Raw genomic sequence first — 17,419 nt, 5'->3', positions numbered from 1 at the left:
GTGGCGGGTCGGGGGGGATGGTCGCGGTGCGGCGAGTGGGGGGGGGGGGCGTTCGTGGTGCAGTGGGCGCGGTGCGGGGGGCAGGGCATTATAGGCTTATCGGCAAGGTAATTGCCGATACCGATAATGCCCAAAATCGTGATTATCGGCCGATAATATCGGCCAAACCAATAATCGGTCGATCCCTAGTGGAGACTGGGGGAAATGGGACGTCCTGATACTGGAGCCTACGAGTGGCATAGATAAAGTTTTTATTGTTTTATTAGGCAGCCTGGGGACATTATGGTAAAAAAACTTCTCACCGGATAACCCCTTTAATGCTCTTTGTGATTTGAGAAGCAAGTTCCCTTTATGAACTGTAGTGTAGTCTTAAAAATGTATGTCTCTTACTTTCCATTTCTAGTGTTTATCGTGTCTCAGGACCATCCAATCTAATCTGGTGGCAAATAAAAGGACCAGCCTTATGTACAGAATTAACACAATACAAACAATCCGTATGGACAGGAAAGGTAAATGTCACTTAAAGGGCATCAATATATAACATTATATATAGATTAACCTTTTTCTGGCCATCCTTCTTATTTACTTGTGGATCCCAGATAGATACAGTAAATAGAGGAGCAGTGATTTTCACCAGTTCTCTCGTCATCCTGAGGTCCTGCTAATAGTGAAAATAATTCTTAAAGGGATTGTCTTGTTTTTTTTTTTTGCCTTATTAGGGTGGGAAAATGACCTCTGTTAAGGATGCCCTTCTATTGTCTAGAGCTTAGAGCCACATTCAACACAGCTCTCATGTTTTGTCCATTGGCCTTATTTACTGCCCATTACCATTGGGTTGAAAATATATCAGTAGATATACACAATGTAAAGGTAGAAATACAAGGGTGGAAAGTACTCATTTTAGGTTGTGGTAGATCTTGCAATTAACCAGGTCCCTCAGGAACAAATATCCCAGCAGCAAGTTGAATAGGGAATGGTTGTATTATTTGGAAACTTAAAAGAATTATGATTTGGGAACTATAGGGCAGTATTATGGGAAATAATTAGATTGCTGTTTCAACAACAATTGCAAAAATTAATAATTAAAACAAATAAAAGAAATGTTATAATATATCGTATTAGTGAAAAATGCTCCTTTTCTCCCATTAAAAATCATTATTCACTCTGCAAAACTGCACAAGCTTTGTGTTTAGAAAACCAAAAAGCATCTCACTGAGGGATCAGTTTACATGCTGCTCATAAAAGAGGGGGGGTGTGGGGATTAGAGGTGGAGGGAGAGGCTGGAAAGAGGCAGAGGAAGACAAAGAGACAACAGAGAGATTACAGGAGCTTGTATTGAGTATTTGTGGAATGTCCGTTTGTTTGTTTTGCATTTCTCCGTTGTGGGCCCTGTTCAGACCTTGTTTTTCATGTATTATCTGTTTTCTATGCTTTTCTTCCAGGCATGGAAGAGTTAATCCTTTCACCCAATTGCAAGGCGGGTGTGCCCATATATCTCCAGCTCAGTCTGCATTCTAGTTGTTGGTTATTTAGTGCAATACACTTTGTCTGCTTGTGCAATAATTCAGCTATGATGTCTGTGCATTATACTTCTATGTCTGCTTGCACATTTACCTTGTATTTATCTTGTGATATGATCTTAGTTTTTAGCCAAGTTTATAGTCTTTTATTTTTGATTACTTTTGTTACTTTAGTCGGTTTTAGGATAGTATTACTATTCTGCTATGTCACTGTGAGTTTTCTTGTATCCGTTTTCTGAGTTTTTGTAACAAGACATCCCTGTGACCTTTTAATGGGACTCTGGGGAATTGAGTTTTAGTTCAAGATATCTCTGTGCTCCATGGTGGACTCTCGAAGATTGAATTCTAGTATCAAGACATTTCTGTGTTTTCTGGAGGTTTTCTGGGGGATTGAGTTTTTATTCCTGTTTGTTCCTGGAGTCTTTGCTGACTCATCCGTTTCCCAGACTTGTGTTCTGGACCTAATCGTTTTGGTAGTTAGATTTGTCCTTTGTACTGGTATCTGTTTGTGAACAGTGTCCTATGTTCTTGATCAGTTTGCCTGTTTATATTCTTCCCTGTTAGTATTTGTATCCTGTCTGGTATATCTGATTGTCTGGTAGTTTCCAGTTTCTGTTTCTGACCTATGACGACTATGTAGATTTGTTTTTACGCCACTGCACTGTAGCGCAGGTAGGGACTGGCTCCAAGTTGTCAATCCATCGCTTAGGATGGATGGGCAAGTTGGCAGGGTGAGTGTTTTTAGGGTCAGTTTAGGGCACACTCTCCCTGACCCCGCAGTCGTTCATGAAAATTTGATCTTGGCACAGTGCGGGATTCACAGCTTATTTAGTACTGCTCTATAATGTTCTCCATGCTGTTGCTGCTTCTGAGGGTGTGTTATAAAGCTATAGGGGAGCAGGATTTTCTCTTCTGTGTGTGCAATGTACGGAAGACACCATAGCAGCTAATCTCCACTCATAAACCAGGGACAATGAACAATGAAGCTATCTGATCCATCTCTGCTTCTGCAGCTAGCCTCATCTTATAGTTTCCTTGACTATGCTTGATGCTCCTTTTATAACTGGCAACTTGTTATACCCATAAAGCCAAATCCATTGTTTCCCAACCAGCGTGCCTCCAGCTGTTGCAAAACTACAACTCCCAGCATGCCTGGACAGCCTTTGGCTGTCCAGGCATGCTAGGAGTTGTAGTTTTGCAACAGCTGGAGGCATGCTGGTTGGGAAACCCTGGCCTAGTCACTTATTCGCTACCTCCAGCCATCATGTATAATATGACAAGACATTATGCAAACTTGCGTTTGTCCATCCTATTCTATTTCCTTCAAATTATGTTTACTAATCTTTTAAATTCTGTATATAGTTATGAATTATTTTTATTACATGGTATATTTATTGTTTCTATGAATTACCTAAATATGGTTGTTTAAAAGGCATTTGTATTGAGAAGTTACCCAACTGTTTTATATTCTACCACGTGAAAACAGTCCGGTCAAGTGTCCCAATAGCGGACACTCACGGGGAATAAAAAAGTGTCCGCTATTGAGAGATGTCCCCTATTGGGAAAAAAGGCTCAAAAATCTTTCTAAATGACTGAATACTGTTCTGTATTCACTCCAGAGTGTAATTACCTATAAGACACGATAAAAAGCAATATTACAGTAGAATCTCCCAGTGCCATTTAATCACCCCTTATCCCTCCACCTATATCATTTCATCTCCCTTAAAGGGGTACTCCCGTGGAAAACTTTTTTTTTTTTAAAATCAACTGGTGCCAGAAAGTTAAACAGATTTGTAAATCACTTCTATTAAAAAATCTTAATCCTTCCAGTACTTTTTAGGGGCTGTATTCTAAAGAGAAATCCAAAAAAAAGAAATGCATTTTCTGTCATGACCACAGTGCTCTCTGCTGAACTCTGCTGTCCATTTTAGGAACCGGCCAGAGCAGCATATGTTTGCTATGCGGATTTTCTCCTGCTCTGGACAGTTCCTAAAATGGACAGCAGAGGTCAGGGAGATTTTACTGTGTATATATATATATATATATATATACATACATGTGGGTTGTTATATTGTCTGTTACTCTGCCTTACAAAGAATCAAGTGCAGATTGGAATATATTGTTGTCCATCACCTGGAACTCCATGTTTACTTGGGAGGAAACACTGTATACCTTAGACACTCTTTTCATACCGGAAGACAAGAAAAGCAGACACCACTGCTTACCCAGAAAAGTTACTTATTTTGGCTCTAGATGATGCTAATATATGGGCTGTATATGACAGGATTTCCTTGGCATTTTATGGCAGTAAAATGTGAATTTAAATGGCCACTGTGAGAATCTAACAAATTTTTATATGTTGTATATCTTGGCAAAACATTATGCTTTCTAGTATACTTTACAAAAATAGTTTCTTTCCCGATCACTCTGACAGCACCACCTGAGAGAGGGACTCCACCAATAGGGACAGGAAACCTTAGAATAAAAAGAACCCTCCTCTCCAGCCTCAGTGTGTTTCCTGTCCCTAAGGAAGCCTGAGCTGAGCAGGAGTCCCTGTCTCAGGTGGACTTTCTCTAGCTGAGGGAAGGACGCTAAATCCCTGTAGTAGCGGAGTTTCCCTTACCCTACATATCTCCTTAGTTGGGGAGGTGAGTCTGGATCCACACGAGGTTCCAGGCACTCTGCAGGTGGGGAATGCTTATGGCCGGCGTATGTCAGCGCATTTGGGGCTGGAACTTGCTGCGGGACTACAGGTAGTTGCCTGCATGTCTCCTATGTGCGCTACTGTGCTCGAGAACCCGGAAGCAGTGCAGTGAAGGGCAGAGGGCCGGCGGGCGGACATGGCGTTGAATCATGTGATTGGAGGACCGGATGTGACGCCGGCCATCGGTGTGTAAGTGCGGCCTGGTAGTATTCAAGTGTTCCTGAACAGTGGTCAGCATGAGTTAAGCCAAGGAAGACCCCACACGGGATACAGCTGAAGTTGCAGTCAAGACCCCTTCAACGGTACCGCCAGCCACCTGAGTGAGAGTACCCATTCCTTAATTTCTTTATGGGGTCATTAATGCTAGATACGGTTTATTTTCTAGGGTGATGTTCCTAAAAAATCCTCAAAAAATAAGCATTTGGAGTATAACGCCTGTAATGCCTGTAAATCTAAACTTCCCAAGGGTTATGACAAGCAGACCTGTGCTTCTTGTGTAGTGAAAGTATTTTCTGCAGAAGTTCCATCATTACTAACCTCCATGCAAGAAATGATTAAAATAGAGATTCAGAATTCCCTGAAAGGGTTAAATACTTCTGTTTTGGCCCCGGTGTCTGCTTCCCAAACCCCTGAAGCCCCTGCAGCTTTATTACCATCTGCCGTGGGGTCAGAAGAAAAAGAGGGGGTTATAGTAGCTTCTGAAGAATCAGGTGATGAGTCTTCTTCTAAGGACACTACATCCGGAAGATCGTTTATTCTATCTGAGGACACAGATGGACTTATTAAAAATGTCCATATGGTCATGAACATAGAGGATCCGAAAGAGGTTAAAACTGTCCAGGATTTAATGTTTGAGGGACTTGAACAGAGGAAGCACAGGGTTTTTTCAGTTCATAGATGCATTTCTGGTCTTATAAAAAAGAATGTGAAAACTAAAAAAAATAAAAAATAAAAAATAAGCTGTGTGCCCTTCCATGCAAGAGAAATTTGCTTTTTGGACCAGCCTTATCTGACATTTTGGAGTAGGCAGGCGAACGAAAGAAGGGGTTCCCCATCCAGTCCCCCTTTAAGCAAGACAAACCTTATTCTTCAAATAAAAAATTAAGGGGTCAAGGCCAAAAATCAGGGGAAAATTCTAGGTGCCATTTTCCCAAAGGTTCAAAAGGTTATCTCTTTAACCAGCCCGCCTTAACCTCTAAAAAACCAGGTCAGCAATGACGCTTTAGATCGAGTCGGCGGCAGACTGAGAATTTTTTTCATCCATTGGAAACAAATTTCCAACAGTTCCTGGGTATTAAAATACCCTAACAAATTGATCAACTTTCGAATTTCTCAGCCTCCCCCCGACTCATCTAAAAAGCAGCCATTCAGGTCATCTAGAACAACGGGCTCTACAAAAGGAAGTTCTTTCATAAATAGAAAAAGAAGTCTTAGTTCCAGTCCCAGAAAGCGAAAAAGGTCAGGGTTTCTATTCTTCCCTTTTCTTTTTTTTTTTTTTTTTAGTAAGAAAGCCAGATAACTCATTTCGCACAATTATAAACCTAAAGCCACTAAATCAGTTTCTAGTCTACCAAAAATTTAAAATGGAAACTGTGAAGTCAACTATAAATCTTCTCACAAGGGACTGTTTCATGGTTTCAATAGACGTGAACAATGCATACCTACATGTACCAATCCATTCATATTATCAAAAGTACCTAAAACTGGTACTGGTAATCTACCTAATCCCAGAACTGGTGCACCTTCAGTTAAAGGGGTACTCCCGTGGAAAAAAAAAAAATTTTTTTATTTTTTTAAATCAACTGGTGCCAGAAAGTTAAACAGATTTGTAAATAACTTCAATTAAAAAATCTTAATCCTTCCAGTACTTTTTTGGGACTGTATACTAAATAAAAAAAGAAATGCATTTCCCCTGATGTCATGACCACAGGGCTCTCTGCTGACCTCTGCTGTCCATTTTATGAACTGTCTAGAGCAGCATATGTTTGCTATGAGGATTTTCTCCTACACTGGACAGTTCCTAAAATGGACAGCAGAGGTCAGTAGAGAGCACTGTGGTCATGACATCAGAGGAAATGCATTTCTTTTTTGGATTTCTCTTTCGTATACAGCCCCTAAAAAGTACTGGAAGGATTAAAATTTTTTAATATAAGTGATTTACAAATCTGTTTAACTTTCTGGCACCAGTTGATTAAAAAAAAAAAAAAAAAAGTTTTCCACGGGAGTACCCCTTTCAGGTGTTACGCCGAGCGCTCCGGGTCCCCGCTCCTCCCCGGAGCGCTCACTACACTCTCGCTCCCGCAGCGCCCCGGTCAGATCCACTGACCGGGTGCGCTGCGATACTGCCTCCAGCCGGGATGCGATTCGCGATGCGGGTGGCGCCCGCTCGCGATGCGCACCCCGGCTCCCGTACCTGACTCGCTCTCCGTCGGTCCTGTCCCGGCGCGCGCGGCCCCGCTCCCTAGGGCGCGCGCGCGCCGGGTCTCTGCGATTTAAAGGGCCACTGCGCCGCTGATTGGCGCAGTGGTTCTAATTAGTGTGTTCACCTGTGCACTCCCTATTTATACCTCACTTCCCCTGCACTCCCTCGCCGGATCTTGTTGCCATTGTGCCAGTGAAAGCGTTCCCTTGTGTGTTCCTAGCCTGTGTTCCAGACCTCCTGCCGTTGCCCCTGACTACGATCCTTGCTGCCTGCCCCGACCTTCTGCTACGTCCGACCTTGCTTCTGTCTACTCCCTTGTACCGCGCCTATCTTCAGCAGTCAGAGAGGTTGAGCCGTTGCTAGTGGATACGACCTGGTCACTACCGCCGCAGCAAGACCATCCCGCTTTGCGGCGGGCTCTGGTGAAAACCAGTAGTGACTTAGAACCAGTCCACTAGCACGGTCCACGCCAATCCCTCTCTGGCACAGAGGATCCACCTCCTGCCAGCCGGCATCGTGACAGTAGATCCGGCCATGGATCCCGCTGAAGTTCCTCTGCCAGTTGTCGCCGACCTCACCACGGTGGTCGCCCAGCAGTCACAACAGATAGCGCAACAAGGCCACCAGCTGTCTCAACTGACCGTGATGCTACAGCAGCTACTACCACAGCTTCAGCAATCATCTCCTCCGCCAGCTCCTGCACCTCCTCCGCAGCGAGTGGCCGCTCCAGGCCTACGACTATCCTTGCCGGATAAATTTGATGGGGACTCTAAATTTTGCCGTGGCTTTCTTTCCCAATGTTCCCTGCACTTGGAGATGATGTCGGACCAGTTTCCTACTGAAAGGTCTAAGGTGGCTTTCGTAGTCAGCCTTCTGTCTGGAAAAGCTCTGTCATGGGCCACACCGCTCTGGGACCGCAATGACCCCGTCACTGCCTCTGTACACTCCTTCTTCTCAGAAATTCGAAGTGTCTTTGAGGAACCTGCCCGAGCCTCTTCTGCTGAGACTGCCCTGTTGAACCTGGTCCAGGGTAATTCTTCCGTTGGCGAGTACGCCGTACAATTCCGTACTCTTGCTTCAGAACTATCCTGGAATAATGAGGCCCTCTGCGCGACCTTTAAAAAAGGCCTATCCAGCAACATTAAAGATGTTCTGGCCGCACGAGAAATCCCTGCTAACCTACATGAACTCATTCATCTAGCCACTCGCATTGACATGCGTTTTTCCGAAAGGCGTCAGGAGCTCCGCCAGGATATGGACTTTGTTCGCACGAGGCGTTTTCTCTCCCCGGCTCCTCTCTCCTCTGGTCCCCTGCAATCCGTTCCTGTGCCTCCCGCCGTGGAGGCTATGCAGGTCGACCGGTCTCGCCTGACACCTCAAGAGAGGACACGACGCCGCATGGAGAATCTCTGCCTGTACTGTGCCGGTACCGAACACTTCCTGAAGGATTGTCCTATCCGTCCTCCCCGCCTGGAAAAACGTACGCTGACTCCGCACAAAAGTGAGACAGTCCTTGATGTCAACTCTGCTTCTCCACGTCTTACTGTGCCTGTGCGGATATCTGCCTCTACCTTCTCCTTCTCTACTATGGCCTTCTTGGATTCCGGATCTGCAGGAAATTTTATTCTGGCCTCTCTCATCAACAGGTTCAACATCCCGGTGACCAGTCTCGCCAGACCCCTCTACATCAATTGTGTTAACAATGAAAGATTGGACTGTACCATACGTCTCCGCACGGAGCCCCTCCTAATGTGCATCGGACCTCATCACGAGAAAATTGAGTTTTTGGTCCTCCCCAATTGCACTTCCGAAATTCTCCTTGGACTACCCTGGCTTCAACACCATTCCCCAACCCTGGATTGGTCCACTGGAGAGATCAAGAGTTGGGGCCCCTCTTGTTTCAAGGACTGCCTTAAACCGGTTCCCAGTACTCCTTGCCGTGACTCTGTGGTTCCCCCTGTAACCGGTCTCCCTAAGGCCTATATGGACTTTGCGGATGTTTTTTGCAAAAAACAAGCTGAGACTCTACCTCCTCACAGGCCTTATGACTGTCCTATTGACCTCCTCCCGGGCACTACTCCACCCCGGGGCAGAATTTATCCTCTCTCTGCCCCAGAGACTCTTGCTATGTCTGAGTACATCCAGGAAAATTTAAAAAAGGGCTTTATCCGCAAATCCTCCTCTCCTGCCGGAGCCGGATTTTTCTTTGTGTCCAAAAAAGATGGCTCCCTACGTCCTTGCATTGACTACCGCGGTCTTAATAAAATCACGGTAAAAAACCGCTACCCCCTACCTCTCATCTCTGAACTCTTTGATCGCCTCCAAGGTGCCCACATCTTTACCAAACTGGACTTAAGAGGTGCTTATAATCTCATCCGCATCAGAGAGGGGGATGAATGGAAAACGGCATTTAACACTAGAGATGGACACTTTGAGTACCTGGTCATGCCCTTTGGCCTGTGCAACGCCCCTGCCGTCTTCCAAGACTTTGTTAATGAAATTTTTCGTGATCTCTTATACTCCTGTGTTGTTGTATATCTGGACGATATCCTGATTTTTTCTGCCAATCTAGAAGAACACCGCCAGCATGTCCGTATGGTTCTTCAGAGACTTCGTGACAATCAACTTTATGCCAAGATGGAGAAATGTCTGTTTGAATGCCAATCTCTTCCTTTCCTAGGATACTTGGTCTCCGGCCAGGGACTACAAATGGATCCAGACAAACTCTCTGCCGTCTTAGATTGGCCACGCCCCTCCGGACTCAGTGCTATCCAACGTTTTTTGGGGTTCGCCAATTATTACAGACAATTTATTCCACATTTTTCTACCATTGTGGCTCCTATCGTGGCTTTAACCAAAAAGAATGCCAATCCTAAGTCATGGCCTCCACAAGCGGAAGACGCCTTTAAACAGCTCAAGTCTGCCTTTTCTTCGGCTCCCGTGCTCTCCAGACCTGACCCATCTAAACCCTTCCTATTGGAGGTTGATGCCTCCTCAGTAGGAGCTGGAGCGGTCCTTCTACAAAAAAATTCTTCCGGGCATGCTGTTACTTGTGGTTTTCTAGGACCTTCTCTCCGGCGGAGAGGAACTACTCCATCGGAGATCGAGAGCTTCTAGCCATTAAATTAGCACTTGAGGAATGGAGACATCTGCTGGAGGGATCAAGATTTCCAGTTATTATTTACACCGATCACAAGAACCTCTCCTATCTCCAGTCTGCCCAACGGCTGAATCCTCGCCAGGCCAGGTGGTCTCTGTTCTTTGCCCGATTTAATTTTGAAATTCACTTTCGGCCTGCCGATAAGAACATTAGGGCCGATGCTCTCTCTCGTTCCTCGGATGCCTCGGAAGTAGAGCTCTCTCCGCAACACATCATTCCTCCTGACTGCCTGATCTCCACTTCTCCAGCCTCCATCAGGCAAACTCCTCCAGGGAAGACCTTCGTCTCTCCACGCCAACGCCTCGGAATCCTCAAATGGGGTCACTCCTCCCATCTCGCAGGTCATGCGGGCATCAAGAAATCCGTGCAACTCATTTCTCGTTTCTATTGGTGGCCGACTCTGGAGACGGATGTCGTGGATTTTGTGCGAGCCTGCACTGTCTGTGCCCGGGAGAAGACTCCTCGCCAGAAGCCCGCTGGTCTTCTTCATCCTCTGCCTGTCCCCGAACAGCCTTGGTCTCTGATTGGTATGGACTTTATTACAGACTTACCCCCATCCCGTGGCAACACTGTTGTTTGGGTGGTCGTTGATCGATTCTCCAAAATGGCACATTTCATCCCTCTTCCTGGTCTTCCTTCAGCGCCTCAGTTGGCAAAACAATTTTTTGTACACATTTTTCGTCTTCACGGGTTGCCCACGCAGATCGTCTCGGATAGAGGCGTCCAATTCGTGTCAAAATTCTGGAGGGCTCTCTGTAAACAACTCAAGATTAAATTAAACTTTTCTTCTGCATATCATCCTCAATCCAATGGGCAAGTAGAAAGAATTAACCAGGTCTTGGGTGATTATTTACGGCATTTTGTTTCCTCCCGCCAGGATGACTGGGCAGATCTTCTACCATGGGCCGAATTCTCGTATAACTTCAGAATCTCTGAATCTTCCTCCAAATCCCCATTTTTCGTCACCCTCTTCCCCCCCTCCCTACTCCCTTGCCCTCTGGTTTTCCCGCTGTGGATGAAATATCTCGTGATCTTTCCATCATATGGAAAGAGACCCAAAATTCTCTCTTACAGGCTTCATCACGCATGAAGAAGTTTGCTGATAAAAAAAGAAGAGCTCCCCCCATTTTTTCTCCTGGAGACAAGGTATGGCTCTCCGCTAAATATGTCCGCTTCCGTGTTCCCAGCTACAAATTGGGACCACGCTATCTTGGTCCTTTCAAAATTTTGTGCCAGATCAATCCTGTCTCTTATAAACTTCTTCTCCCTCCTTCTCTTCGTATTCCTAATGCCTTTCACGTTTCTCTTCTTAAACCACTCATCATCAACCGTTTCTCTCCTAAACTTATCTCTCCCACTCCTGTCTCCGGTTCTTCAGACATCTTTCCTGTAAAGGAGATACTGGCCTCCAAAAAGGTCAGAGGAAAAACCTTCTTTTTGGTTGACTAGGAGGGCTGTGGTCCTGAAGAGAGATCCTGGGAACCTGAGGACAATATCCTGGATAAAAGTCTGGTCCTCAGGTTCTCAGGCTCCAAGAAGAGGGGGAGACCAAAGGGGGGGGGGTACTGTTACGCCGAGCGCTCCGGGTCCCCGCTCCTCCCCGGAGCGCTCACTACACTCTCGCTCCCGCAGCGCCCCGGTCAGATCCACTGACCGGGTGCGCTGCGATACTGCCTCCAGCCGGGATGCGATTCGCGATGCGGGTGGCGCCCGCTCGCGATGCGCACCCCGGCTCCCGTACCTGGGCTCTACCATTCGGCATCTCAATAGCCCCAAGAGTATTCACAATTATTATTTCAGAGATGGCGACTCATATAAGGGAAGGAAGGGGAACCTTTGTCCCTTATTTAGACAACTTCCTGCCAGTAGGTCAAACAGAGGAAGAAGTAAAATGTTTTTTAGTTCATACCTTGTCTATTCTAAAAAGATTCGGTTGGAACGTAAATTGGACAAAGTCATCCCTGGTGCCAGCGAAGAAAAAGCTTTTTTTGGGAGTTCTCCTAGACTCAGAGGTACAAAAGACCTCTTTGCCACCAGAAAATTGTAAAAATTCAAAAAGTAGTAGGCGAAGTACTCCACCTCTACTCCATATCTCTAAAGAAAGTGTGGTATGCCTTTGGGGGGTGTATGGTAGTTGGGGTATTGTTTCGGTAGATGAGGGGTTAATGTTAACCCTATAGTTCGTGATGCCAGGCTGAGGGCTAGTATGCTGAGGTAATTCTCCGGCCTATCGCCGCCCGTCCCAGTAATGATAGGTGCATGTATAAAATGACTGAAGGTCCAGAAGGTACTTGAACTTGAACTTGGATAACTTTACTGAACGTGAGAGGTGACTAGGGGTGAACTAAACAATAAGGACCCCGACGTCCTAGGGACTCTGGCTAAGGGGACCTATATACACAGGTACTGGATAGGATACGGTACCGGGACACCACAAAAGGTATGTCCCTCCTAGGTCTGTTTACAGACGCTATCCAGGCAGTTCCCTGGGCTTATTTTCATGCAAGGCCTCTGCAATTAAATCTGTTGGCGTAGATGGAAAAGTTTGTCTGGCTCCAGAGACTCTAGAGTCCCTCCGGTGGTGGCTAAAAGTACAACATTTTCAAAAAGGTCCAGACTGGGTCTCTGTAGATCCCAAGATACTTACCACAGATGCCATCCCCTGGGGCTGGGGGGCCCACATAGGAGATTAAAACCTTCAAGGTCCGTAGGATATCTTGGAAAAACCTCTTTCCTGAAACGGAAGAGAACTCAAGTCACAAAATCTTTTTCTCAACCAAAATGTAAAAGTATTTTCAGATAATTCTACCACAGTATTTGTGACAGCATACCACCAAGAGCAAAGCCTTAATGAATATCTGTTATCAAATATTTTCCTTAGCAGAATCAAATCTCCTTTCAGTGTCCGCAGTGCACTTAAAAGGGTCCTTAAACACAAGAGTGGATTTCATAAACCGGCATGAACTCCATCAAGAGGAGTGGTGCCTGGACCTCCAGATCTTCAGAAAACTTAGCTGTCTCTGGGGGACTCCACAAATTGACCTTTTTGCCACAAAGGAAAACTGACAGGTACAAAAATTTGGTTCCCTGAACCGCACAGAGAATCCGTGGGTGGTGGATGCTCTAACCCAAACTTGGGACTGGAACCTAGCCTACGCCTTTCCTGCTCTCCAACTAATTCCGAGGGTAAAAAAGATTTGGATGGAAAAAGCTGGAGTGATCTTGATAGCCCCATTCTGGCCTTGGAGGGCTTGGTTTTCCTTACTAAGAAAACTGTCACTCACAGATCCATGGGTCCTTCCAGGGTCTCATGATGCAGGGTCCAGTGTTACATCCGCCTCATCTGTCTACAAGAGTCTGCAGCACCATACCTGAGGTTTTTTTCCTGCTCTACTTCTAATATTGACTCCCAGGACGACTTGTTTCCTCCTGCAACCCATCGGCATAGCAGCGACTCGCACTACAGTACCCCGATTATATCGTGGGTGATATGCTTTTTTGCATAGATCTCAAGGTGAGCGGCCATCTATAAGCCCCGTGGGGTTGCCCCACCCACCACCCGATCTATTGAGGGTAAATACACGAGGCGCCGTCCGTCGGTCCTTTCTTTTCTTTTCTCTACAGTTATCCCACTCTAGGTTTAATCTCTGATATTCTCTCAGGTGGTCCTGTCATGGGGATGGGGAAAGCCGGTAATTACTCAGCGGTAATGTTTCCCCAAGCCATGACAGCACCAGGGCATTCCCACCCTTTATTTTATGGTGTTATTTTCTCTCACTGGGATAGGTTCACAAGTTGGTGAATTTTCTCTTTTTGTATACATTTTCATGTAAATAATAACTTAAGAAGGCTCTTATGATCTCGGACATACACTGAGGCTTGAGAGGAGAGTTCTTCTTTTTATTCTCAGGTTCCCTGTCCCTATTGTCGGAGTCCCTCTCTCAGGTGGTGCTGTCATGGTTCGGGGAAACAACATTACCGTGAGTAATTACCGGCTTTTCCTTTTATAGAAATCATAGAAAAAAGACCACTAATGGTCCCCATACCATCCAGAACATAACCCTGGCTGCAGCATCATCTTTGTCTCAGCTGAAGTACAGGCTGGGACAAAGTCCAATAAGTAAGGGTGGGACTAGCACTCCTCTGTGCTCACTTCTGTCCTATCCTTCAGACTGCAGCATGAAAACAGAAAGGGAGGGGTTGCAGAGCAGGATGAAGAGACCCAGCACAGCAGACTCAAGGAGGAAGTGAATTCATGGTGAGTGAGTGCGGCTTAGTGCTTGCCTGGGACACACCTCTTCCTGAGTAGTAGATGTCAGAATGAGTGAGCAGCAGAAGAGAGTGATATGTGAGCCAAATACAGAAGCTAGACACATAAAAAAGACATGTAAAGCATATGCATGACCTAGTGACATACAAGAATTATTTTTTCTGTGATATGACAGATACGCTTTAAATTATAAGAAACAATTAAAACAATTAGCAAGTGAGGGGCCCTACTGTGCTTCTTTCCGGGGGCCCAACTTCTATATCAATATCAAACTATCCTGACCTTATCTTTTCTTAGTGTACCCACTTGCACAAACTTATGTCATGTTATGAAGACTTTTTGCTTTATTTATGATTGAAATAAAGAACACCCTCTCTTTGAATCAATGTAAATGCCGCGGAGTCTCCCTTAAAATATCTCCATCCTCATGTGTCATTTCACCTCTATAATCAATGCCGGCTTTCCCTACAAGGGCTCTGACTGTTCTCGTGAATAAAACACTTTAGTTAAGTCTTATAAAATGTTTTTCCTTGTGTTAACATCCAGCACAATAGAACATATGCTTCATTACTTACCTCCTGAGGGTTCCTCTCCGTTTTACAAAGTATATTTAATCTCATATTTGATTTAGAATATTTAAGTAGTTCCCGTAATGAAAGCTAGCGCTATGTGCTCTATTTACATCACAAATCAATTTTCTTTGTTGCTCGGCCTACATACCTATAAATTGCTACAGAAAATACATTACTCAAGCTGCGATATGACTTCTGCACACTGCACTTTCCATCACTCCGATGAGGATCATATATATAGCCCATTAAAGTTTATACACTACATTTCAATGTTGTCTGAGTTTAGATAAAGGTTCTGATATTCAGCAAACAGTGCCACTCCTATGCATGGACTGAGTCTAGCACTGCATGTTAGCTCAATTAAAGTTAATCAGTACAAGAAAGGAAGAAATCCAGTGTTCAATAGAAGATTCCATGTTAATTAGTGATCCATTCACAGAAGATGTCATAATACAAGAAAACAAATGCTTGACGCATTTCGGGGAGTTACCCCATAGTCATAAGCCCTAAAAACATTGTGCCAACAGCCTTTATATACTATCACATAGTTAACATAGTATACTGTTTTCTGGTAATGGCTAATTAGCTGACGATTCAGAATCCTATGTTCACCATGGAGAAGGTAACAGTTCTTAAAGGGGTACTTCGGTGTAAAAGTAATGTTTTCAAATCGACTGGTGGCAGAAAGTTATACAGATTTGTAAATGACTTCTATGTAAAAATCTTAATCCTTCCAGTACTAATTAGCTGCTGTATGCTCCAGAGGAAGTTGTGTAGTTCTTTCCAGTGCTCACTGCTGCCCCCACTGTCCATGTCAGGAACTGGTAAATCCCAATAGCAAACTTATCCTGCTCTGAACAGTTCCTGATATGGACAGAGGTGTCAGCAGAGAGCACTATAGTCAGACTGGAAAGAACTGCACAACTTCCTTTGGAGCATACAGCAGCTAACCAGCCCCATAAACTATCCTTACACCCAGTGCACCACCTCTATTGCCTGCAAGGAGCAGACCCTTTTATCTAATCTCACACAACCATTTTAAGGACCATCAAGGCCTCCAAAACTGGGCATGACTCAACTGTGAAATAAAGTACAACAGCTGGAGAGCCACAGGTTGAGGAACATTGGTACAGTTGTGGCCTTAAATGTTGGCACCCCTGCAATTTTTCAAGAAAATTAAGTATTTCTCACATCCTTTGGATAGGGGATAAGATGTCTAGGGGCGGAGTACCCCTTTAAAATGGATAGAAAGCTTTGGGAAGAATATTGAGCAAGTAAGGGGTGACAGGAGATTTCAGGTCTATGGCCTAAAGAATTGTGAATGCAGCAGTGAAGTACAATAAAAGCTTTAACTCAGAATCAGTACAAGAAAAGTACAGTAATATATTTACAAAATTCTATTTGTGTAGATTTGTTACTTGTTTGGTTCCAGGGCCGCAACAGAGCAAGCATCCGCAGCTCCCCCCGAAGGCCTCTTCCCGAATTCCACTGAGGCTTTTCCAGTTTGGGGTTCTGCCCATTCCACTAAGGTTGTTCCTTTTTGGGTCCCTGCCCATTGTACTCTTTACAGTTTGGGGTCCTAACTATTGAGGTATATAACTTTTCTATGTTCTGCATTGTGTGTTCCTGTTGACTGCTGCTTGTTCCAGATCATGACCTCAGTCTTGTTCCTTTCTCACCCTTTGGATCTTCTGCCTGGTGCCTGTTGTCTAAATCCTTGCTCTGACCCTTGTCTATGTTCCTGACTACTATCCACGTGCTATGTTTCTGACTACACTACCACAGTCTCAGCACTACCATTGATTATCCTGGGGACCCCAACAATGGGAACCTCCTGCAATGAAGTCCAAAGCATCTCAAGTGTGAATACAAGAGATCTCTTATGCTTCATATCCCACTGTCTTGCTAGTGCCAAATAGGGTTGCCACCTTTCCTGCAAAAAATATACCGGCCATGCTAATTTGCATCATTAAAGGGGTATTCCAGGCAAAAACTTTTTTTATATATATCAACTGGCTCCGGAAAGTTAAACAGATTTGTAAATTACTTCTATTAAAAAATCTTAAATCCTTCCAATAGTTATTAGCATCTGAAGTTGAGTTGCTGTTTTCTGTCTAACTGCTTTCTGGGACGTGACATCATCGTTGAGCAGTTAGACAGAAAACTTCAGAAGCTAATAACTATTGGAAGGATTAAGATTTTTTAATAGAAGTAATTTACAAATCTGTTTAACTTTCCGGAGCCAGTTGATATATAAAAAAAAGTTTTTCCCTGGAATACCCCTTTAATTATATATGCGTAACATCACAGGATACACATATGCGAGGGAAATTTTGTCCTATTCTGACCCCAATAACTTTTTTTATTTCTCTTTATACGGGCCTGTATGAGGGTCATTTTTTCCGCCCGATCTGTAGTTTTTAACAGTACAGTTTTTGTTTGGATGTGACTTTTTGATCGCTTTGATTCAAATTTGGGAGTTACAGTTAGTTACTAACTACAACTTTCAGCATGCCCTGATATAGCCTGTGGGTCAGCAGCTGCCCCAAACGAAAAGTACAACTCCCAGCATGTTGGACTATATAGCACTATATAGTATAGGTCAGTGTTTCCCAACCAGGGGTGCCTCCAGCTGTTGTAAAACTACAACTCCCAGCATGTTGGACTATATAGGAGTATATAGTATAGGTCAGTGTTTCCCAACCAGGGGTGCCTCCAGCTATTGAAAAACTACAACTACCAGCATGTTAGACTATATAGTAGTATATAGT

Source organism: Hyla sarda, chromosome 10 (assembly GCF_029499605.1).
Source record: "Hyla sarda isolate aHylSar1 chromosome 10, aHylSar1.hap1, whole genome shotgun sequence".
Lineage (NCBI taxonomy): Eukaryota > Metazoa > Chordata > Amphibia > Anura > Hylidae > Hyla > Hyla sarda.
Note: the sequence above shows the minus strand (reverse complement) of the source record.